Source organism: Cicer arietinum, chromosome 4 (genome assembly GCF_000331145.2).
Source record: "Cicer arietinum cultivar CDC Frontier isolate Library 1 chromosome 4, Cicar.CDCFrontier_v2.0, whole genome shotgun sequence".
NCBI classification, from domain to species: Eukaryota; Viridiplantae; Streptophyta; class Magnoliopsida; order Fabales; family Fabaceae; genus Cicer; species Cicer arietinum.
Window position 1 is genome coordinate 32723863 of NC_021163.2, and position 8912 is coordinate 32732774.

Genomic DNA, 8912 nt, shown 5'->3' on the forward strand with positions numbered 1-8912 from the left:
AAAATAACATATATATATATGAAACTATAAAGCAGGAAGACATAAGATGACATGATATCAAGTGATAAACATGCATGCTTTTAAATATATCATCATATCACAAACATGACTTGCGGGACAAAGCACCCTAATTCAATGCTCATATTCCAGTTCCCATGATTCTAGAATTTCAAACCCTCCTTGAAGGGTGTAAATCATAAATGTACATCCTCAAGACATGCTAATACTATTTACCAAGCTGCAACCTCAAAACAGACTAGTAAATTTTACTATGGTGCAATCTTAACACATATTAGCACTACTTGGAACATCAACACCTAGAACAACCCCTTGGCCTTGAAGGTGAAAATACGAGAAAGAGGTTGAATTGTGTTTGACTAAGTTGATAACTTTTTCATTCTTTGATTAAACTAGTTCAGACTTGATGATTTACTTGGAGTAGAAGCAATAACAAAACTAAGGAGAGCAGGAATAAAGTGACACAAGTAATTTATCCTGGTTCACCAATAATTTGGCTACATCCAGTCCCTTCACTCATAAGGATTTAATCTACTAATTCATCAACTTGAATTACAAAGCCCCTGACCCTCCAAGCCAATCTTCTTAAATAGCCTGACCACCTCAGATTTTTCAGGAACACACATACCTTGATTCTACCACCCAAGTCTTGTCCACATAATCTGACAATCCCAAATTTTTGAAGGCACATTAACACCACTATCAGGGTTGAATACAAAAGTGTGGAACTTGAGTAGTTGCTTCTAACAAGATGATTATAACAATGACTATCACACTCTAAGAAAAACACATAGAAAATATTTCTCATTCGAACAAGTGTTTCTCTATTTGAACTCTAAGATGAATTTGGAATTTTGAGCTTCAGTTCTTTTATTATTTTATGGTTTTTTTGATGATCTTCTTCTTCAGCCTTAAGTATCTATTTATAGATAAAATTAGGGCTTCAATTTTGTCCTTGTTTAATTCTGAATTGTATCTTTATTCCTAGCTTGGTCAACAATGATCTTATTCAAAAATAGTTCTGGACAAGATGCTTTTTGATATTATGTTATTTAGCCGATTCTTTATTTCTGAATCCACTATGAGCAGTTCTTCTAGATTGATTATGTTCGTATTTTATTCAGATTGAGTTTGTAAATTTTTCATATTGATTATGTTCATTTTTTTTTTAGATTGAGTTTGTAAATTATTCATATTGATATTGTTCATATATTGTTGTAGATAGATCTTAAGCAAATCTTCTTGTAAAATTCACATCTTCTTGTGATAAATCTTGATCAAATCTTGACCATATCTTACTTTCAATTTGGTCAAAGATTTTCTTCAATCATAAATCAGAATCAAATCAAATCTTATTTTAGATTTACTTCAAAAACATTTGACCATATCTTCTTTTCAACTTGGTCAAAGATTTTTTTCAATCATAAATTCGAATCAAATCTTATTTTAGATTTTCTTCAAACATATTTGAACATATCTTCTTTTCAACTTGGTCAAAGATTTTCTTCAATCATAAATCTGAATCAAATCTTATTTTAAATTTTCTTCAAAAACATTTGACCATACCTTCTTTTTAACTTGGTCAAAGATTTTCTTCAATTATAAATTTGAATCAAATTTTATTTTAGATTTTCTTCAAAAACATGAATATTCTTTCATACTCTTTGAAGTCAAATATAGTGTTCTCATAAAATACTTTTGTTAACATCAAAACTCTAAGTAAAAAACCAACTTGGTTCCAACAATCTCCCCTGTTTTGATGATGATAAAACTGTATTTTTTTATAACAACTTTTCTTTTAAATATTTTTCTATGTTTTTTTTTTCTCCCACCCTATCAAACATGTTTCTCCTCCTTTTTTCATCAGACAAAAAGACTTGAAGTGGACAGGTAGGGTGCATTGGTGTAGCCATATGTTTGCAACCACTCATCTTAAACTTCCTGAGAAGATCTTATGTATATTTATTTGGATGAATTTATGTACCTTTTTGACTTTTATGAATTTGTATCCCTAAGAAGAACTTAAGTTCTCCCGTCATACTCATTTAAAATTTAAGGTACATTAATTTAGAAAATTCTTGGCAAAAAGTTCCATTAATAGATCCAAAAATAATGTCATCAACATAAATTTGCATAATAAGAATGTCAACTCCTATTTATTTTCTAAAAAAAGTATATTATCTACTTGTCCTATTTCAAAGTTATTTTGAAGCAAGAAGTTACTAACTCTATCAAAGCATTCCCTAGGTGCTTGTTTTAGACCATACAAAGATTTCCTTAGTTTAAAAAGATGATTTGGAAATTCAGAACTATCAAAACCTGTGGGTTGTTTAACAGAGTTTTTCACTTACATAACCATTTAGAAAGTAGTTTTAACTTCCATTAGAAATAATGTAATGTTGTTATTTGCAACAAAAGAAAGTAGGATGCGGATAGCTACTAACTTGGCCACTAGATCAAATGTCTCAGTGTAATCAATGCCCTCTTGCTGATTGTAGCCTTGTTCGACAAGTCTTGCCTTGTTTATGACCACTTAAACCTTTTCATTTAGCTTGTTTCTGGAAACCCACTTGGTTCCAATAATGTTCTTCTTTGGTCTAGGTACTAGATCCCAAACATCATTCCTCTTAAATTAATTTAACTCTTCTTGCATTGCAAGAATCCATCCATCATTTGCTAATGCTTCATCAACAGATGTAGGCTTAATTGATGAGAGTAAGCCAAACAAAGTGGTATCTTTTAGTGATGATTTGGTCCTCAAAGGATCACTAGAACTTTCAATGATTAGAGTTTAAGGATGATATGAATTGACCTCCATCTAGATTCCTTTTGACTTATCTTGACTGTTTTTGACTTGATCAGATTCATCCTCTAAAGATTTATTATCTTCCTTTAATTTGCATGTATCCTCTGATTTTTCAGATTCTTCTAGTTTGTCTGCATTTGCTTCCTCTGGTTACGGTAAACCTACACTATCATCATCTTATTTTGACTTTTCAATGTCAAATTGTTTGTCATCAAATTTAACATGTAGGGATTCTTCCACAATCTTAGTTTCCTATTAAATACTCTATAAGCCTTAGATCTTTCATATTAGCCAATGAAGGTATACTTTTGAGATCTAGAATCAAATTGACCAAGGTTATCTTAAGTGTTCAACATATAACAAGTACAACTAAATTGTTTAAAGTAAGAGATGTTAGACTTTTTACATTTCCACAATTCATATGGTGGTTTATTCAATATAGACCTAATAAAGACTCAATTTTGAATAAAACATGCAATGTTAATTGCTTCAGCCTAAAAGTATTTTGCAACATTCATCAAATTTAACACGGTTCTGGCCATTTCTTGGAGTGATCTATTCTTTCTTTCTACAAACTCCATTTTGTTGGGGTGTTCTAGGAGAGGAGAAGTTGTAAGAGATTCCATTCTCATCACAAAAACATTCAAAGAACTTGTTTTTAAATTCACCTCCATGGTCACTTCTAATTGTTACAATCTTAAGACCTTTCTTCATTCATTGTTTGTTTGCAAAATGTGATAAAAACTTTGTGGGCTTCATCCTTATTTGTTACTAATTATACCCTTGGCCACCTACTGTAATCATCTACTATAACAAAGCTATATTTCTTTCCACTTAGAGAGACTATTTTCACTAGCCCAAAAAGATCTATACGTAAGAGCTCAAAAGACTATTTCCCGGAAAATAGCGCCAAAAACTTGATAGTGTTGCAACAACTGTACTGAATCGTTGCAAGTAATAATTAAAACGATATTACCGAGTGTCAAACTCAAGGATTGCGTTTTACTATCGAATTATGTTTAATTACTAAAATTGAACAAAAAGTTTCTGAATTGATTGAAATAATAATTAAAATTAATACAAGTGACATAATTGAACTTTTATAATAAGAAAAATATCAGGGATGAGTTTCACTTCGATTCCAACCTTGGTTTCTAATTGGACCCTAGTTACTAAATTCCTTTATTGAATTATTACCGAGTTCTCTTTATTATTCTTGCCCTGATGTCTTTCTGACAGAACCTTTAATTCCAAAGTAACCTCTAATTCCTTAGTGGATTTAATATTAGAATTATGCCTTACAATACATGAATTCTCTTATCGAACTACTGCCTTTTCAACTAATTTAATTGATTTCATGACTTGCATCTATCTCTAGACTACAATATCATAAATTTCTCATCCTAACCATTCGTAAAGTCCACTTCCGTTTCAAAATATGAATCGTAGAACATTTTAAAGTTGATCAAGCAATAAAAAGCGTTATGCACATAGATGAGAAAAATAATTCAATAAACTCATTCATATAACTAGAAATCAAATCAGAAAAAAAAGGGTTTCATCTTGTTTCACTCATCCCTAATAAAAAGGGTTCAATTACTCATGACAAAGATAGAAAATATAGAGATTAGAGAAGATTTACAAGAAAGATTCATGAATTATTCTTGATAAAACTGCTCCAATGGTGTTAGAAATAGCTGTCTCCGAGTTTCTCTAGTAGAGCACAAGTTTTTAAACTTCTCAATAGCCAAAAAGATCCCTAGAAAGTGAGAAAAATGCATTGTTAACATTCAGCAGTGGGCCACGTGCCCCAAGCGCAAGATTTGCGCTCCCACCGCGCGTGAACAAAATCAAGATGTGAAAATATTATGGAAATGCCCTTCGGGGGTAGGTTTCGCACTTCCAGCGCACAACGTCTTCTGTGTGGAGTTTAGTGCATTTGTCTCCTCCTTTGAGTCCGAATTTCGGTACGAAGTCTTAATGAATGTTGTAGCTATCAATTGTAGCTTTCATTTGCACTTGGTGTGAATCCAATTGGACCTCTAAAATTCTAGATATGGCTAAAATTCTCCACATAGGTCATGTTGATTTCTCAGCAAAATTCAACACTGCACTGAAACAAAGAAACGACGCAAAACTATGAAAAATATCTACTTAATCAAGGAAATAAGAACATAAGCATTTTATTAAGTCCAAGAACTAGAATCAACAAAAGATATCAAATAACTCCTTAAATTAACTAATGATTAAAGATAAGTAAGACTAAAAATAATGAAAAATATGTTTATGATGAAAAGTAATAACAACCCCAAACTTAGTTTGTTGCTTGTCCCCAAGCAACAATTAAATTCATATTTGGTATAGTTAAAATGAAACTTAAACTCAATTTCTCAAATCAAATCAAACTCAATTCTCAAAATTCGAGCTACTACAAAACATTCATCATGCTCCATGGTTGTTTAAAAAAAAAAAGCAACAATACCATTTGTGCACTTAGCATTCATTTATCCAGTTGAACTCTCTATTCACACAATCTCACCAAAATTTCTCTCAAGTGGTTAGCAAGGGTTATGAATTTGTCACCCAAATCCTAGAACATGCATAATGTTACCATAGGCTTGAAATTTTTTTTATTTAGCAATCACAATGCAACAAACACACACACTTTTGAAGGACTTTTGGGTTGTAATTGAGCTTAGATAAGGGTAGGACATTTTGGGATAGTAGGCTTTACTATTTGCAGTTAGGCATTCATTTTCAATTTATTCTCACTCTTTTATTCTATTTTATTATTATTTTTCACATTTTATGGTGGAAATTCTCAACCATTGATAAAAGAAATAAGAAGATGTTATTTACCAATGTACTCAAACTAATTTTTGTTTTGAATTTTTTTTTGTGAGAACCACCACCCCAAACTTAGAACTTTACCAAGATGAGAAAATTTGTTTTCATCCTAACTCTAAGTAAGGTGATTTAATTAAAGTTAGGTCTTTGGTTTGTAATGTGACTAGTAACTGAAATAAAAAGGGCAAGGCTCAAAGGAGCTAGCAAATGATAAAATTTCCATAAGGTAGTTAGAAAGGCTCAAACGGCAAAACAAAATTGCCTCAGTGTATGCATAAATTATAAGTGATACAAGTCAGAATTAGTGCAAATTATAAAGGGATAACACATGTCTAGATAGTCACACAACAAATAATTAATGTGTTTAAGATCAAAAGCTCACAACTAGGATAATATTTGAGAGTATGAACTGTCAAAATAAGGCCAAAGATACCACTACAAAATTTATTTATTTTTTACTAAAAACTGGCAAGTGAGACTTCGACAACCAAGGAGTAATCAACAATGCATGCATTAGTTAAACTCATCGAATTGAGCAATTATATGAGCAAAGAGATAGAGTTTAAATTTCAAAATCTGAAACAAGTAACAAAATAAGATTGCAAAAATAAAAGTTACCTCTACTTATGGGTTGCCTCCTACGAAGCGCTTCTTTAAAGTCATTAACTTGACGCCTCAATCATTGTCAAGGTGTGTTATATGATAAAAATAACACATCATCTTTCTCACCAAGGATTACATATTTCAAGTGAGGTGGCAATTCCTTGAGCTCAACCAGTGGCGTCTCTTTCTTTTTCTCTACATACTCGTCTTCAATCCCTTTTAACTCCTCCCATCTATTAGGGAAGCGGGGGGAGTAAAATGGTGATGCTTGTAACATGACTAAAACATCTTTCACTTTTGGATCTTCACTTTCTTTAAGAACATCTTGGGGTAGGCATATCACTCTTTCTAATGGCATAATGAGTGTTTAATGCTCGATTTGTCGACTATCGCATCGAAAATCTCGATTTGATTGCACCCTTCTATTTCTTTTGAATGTTCCATGGCTTTTAGAATATTGAAAGTAATTGTTTCCTCATTTACCTTAAAGGTTAAGGTGTTATCTGCCACATCAATTATAGCTCTCCCATTTTCTAAGAATGGTCGTCCCAAGATCAAAGGGATATCATTGTCTTCCTCCATGTCTAGCACCACAAAATCCACTAGAAAAATGTCTAGCACCAACACATATTCCACCATCCCATATGGGTGTTTCACTGAGCGGTCCGCAAACCGTAACATCATTTGTGTGTCTTTAACTCTTCCAATGCCTAACCTTTTGTATATGGAAAGGGGCATAAGACTCACACTTGCCCCAAGATCACATACAATTTTCCCAAAAGTTTTATTCCCAATAGCACAGGGGATAGAGAAGCTTCCAGGATCCTTGAACTTAGGTGGCAGTTTCCTCTATAGAGTAACACTGCACTCTTTGGTAAGCATCACTTTTCACTGCCAATTTTTATTTTCTTTAACAAAATCTCCTTCATGAACTTGGCGTACGTCAGCATATGCTCTAAGGCTTATGCAAAATGAATGTTAATTTGAAAATTTTTAAAAACATCAAGAATCTTACCATTTTTTTTCTTCAGTTTCTTCCCTTTTTAATCTTTAAGGGAATGGAAGTTGAATTCTGGGCTTTGACAGGGCTTCCTTTTTTGCACCATAGGTTCTTCTTCCTTTTCACGACCAATGTCCTCCTCAACTGATGTCGAAGTGACCATTTCCTCCGAGTGGGTTGGAGCTGAAGCACTCCCACCCTTTTTGGCTTTATGGACTGGTTCATTTACCTTGCCACTCCTTGTTGTCACAACATTGACATTATTTTGCGGATTTGAAACTGTGTCACTAGGAAAAATTTCAGGCACTATTTTTGCTAGTTGTTGAGAAAGTTGACCCAGTTGGGTCTCAAGATTCTTTATTGAGGCTGAGTGATTTTTCTGGATGGCTCTTGACTCTAAAAAGAATGAACTTGTGTTCGTTACTAACTTCACAATAGCTGTAAGACCCATAATTTTAAAGTATCACTAGAAAAATGTCTAGCACCAACACATATTCCACCATCCCATATGGGTGTTTCACTGAGCGGTCCGCAAACCGTAACATCATTTGTGTGTCTTTAACTCTTCCAATGCCTAACCTTTTGTATATGGAAAGGGGCATAAGACTCACACTTGCCCCAAGATCACATACAATTTTCCCAAAAGTTTTATTCCCAATAGCACAGGGGATAGAGAAGCTTCCAGGATCCTTGAACTTAGGTGGCAGTTTCCTCTATAGAGTAACACTGCACTCTTTGGTAAGCATCACTTTTCACTGCCAATTTTTATTTTCTTTAACAAAATCTCCTTCATGAACTTGGCGTACGTCAGCATATGCTCTAAGGCTTATGCAAAATGAATGTTAATTTGAAAATTTTTAAAAACATCAAGAATCTTACCATTTTTTTTCTTCAGTTTCTTCCCTTTTTAATCTTTAAGGGAATGGAAGTTGAATTCTGGGCTTTGACAGGGCTTCCTTTTTTGCACCATAGGTTCTTCTTCCTTTTCACGACCAATGTCCTCCTCAACTGATGTCGAAGTGACCATTTCCTCCGAGTGGGTTGGAGCTGAAGCACTCCCACCCTTTTTGGCTTTATGGACTGGTTCATTTACCTTGCCACTCCTTGTTGTCACAACATTGACATTATTTTGCGGATTTGAAACTGTGTCACTAGGAAAAATTTCAGGCACTATTTTTGCTAGTTGTTGAGAAAGTTGACCCAGTTGGGTCTCAAGATTCTTTATTGAGGCTGAGTGATTTTTCTGGATGGCTCTTGACTCTAAAAAGAATGAACTTGTGTTCGTTACTAACTTCACAATAGCTGTAAGACCCATAATTTTAAAGTATACTTTATGTATTTTAGTGTATGTTGGTATTGAACTCGGAGGCTTTTTAGCCAAAGTTATTAATATTTTGGAGTTTATATGACCAAGAGTTATTTTGATGCCGATTAGAATTACTTGTCGATGAATAAATTAAATTAACTGCGGTGAATCTTTTACGAAGAATTTAATGCGTTACGGGTGAAATGGGAATTTAACAAATATCTAGATATTTTGAGATATTTGTTAAGTTATAATTAATATATATATGGTCGTTTGGAGGAAAAAGGAAATTAGAAGGAAGGAAAAGGAAAAGAAAAGGATATAAAAAGGAA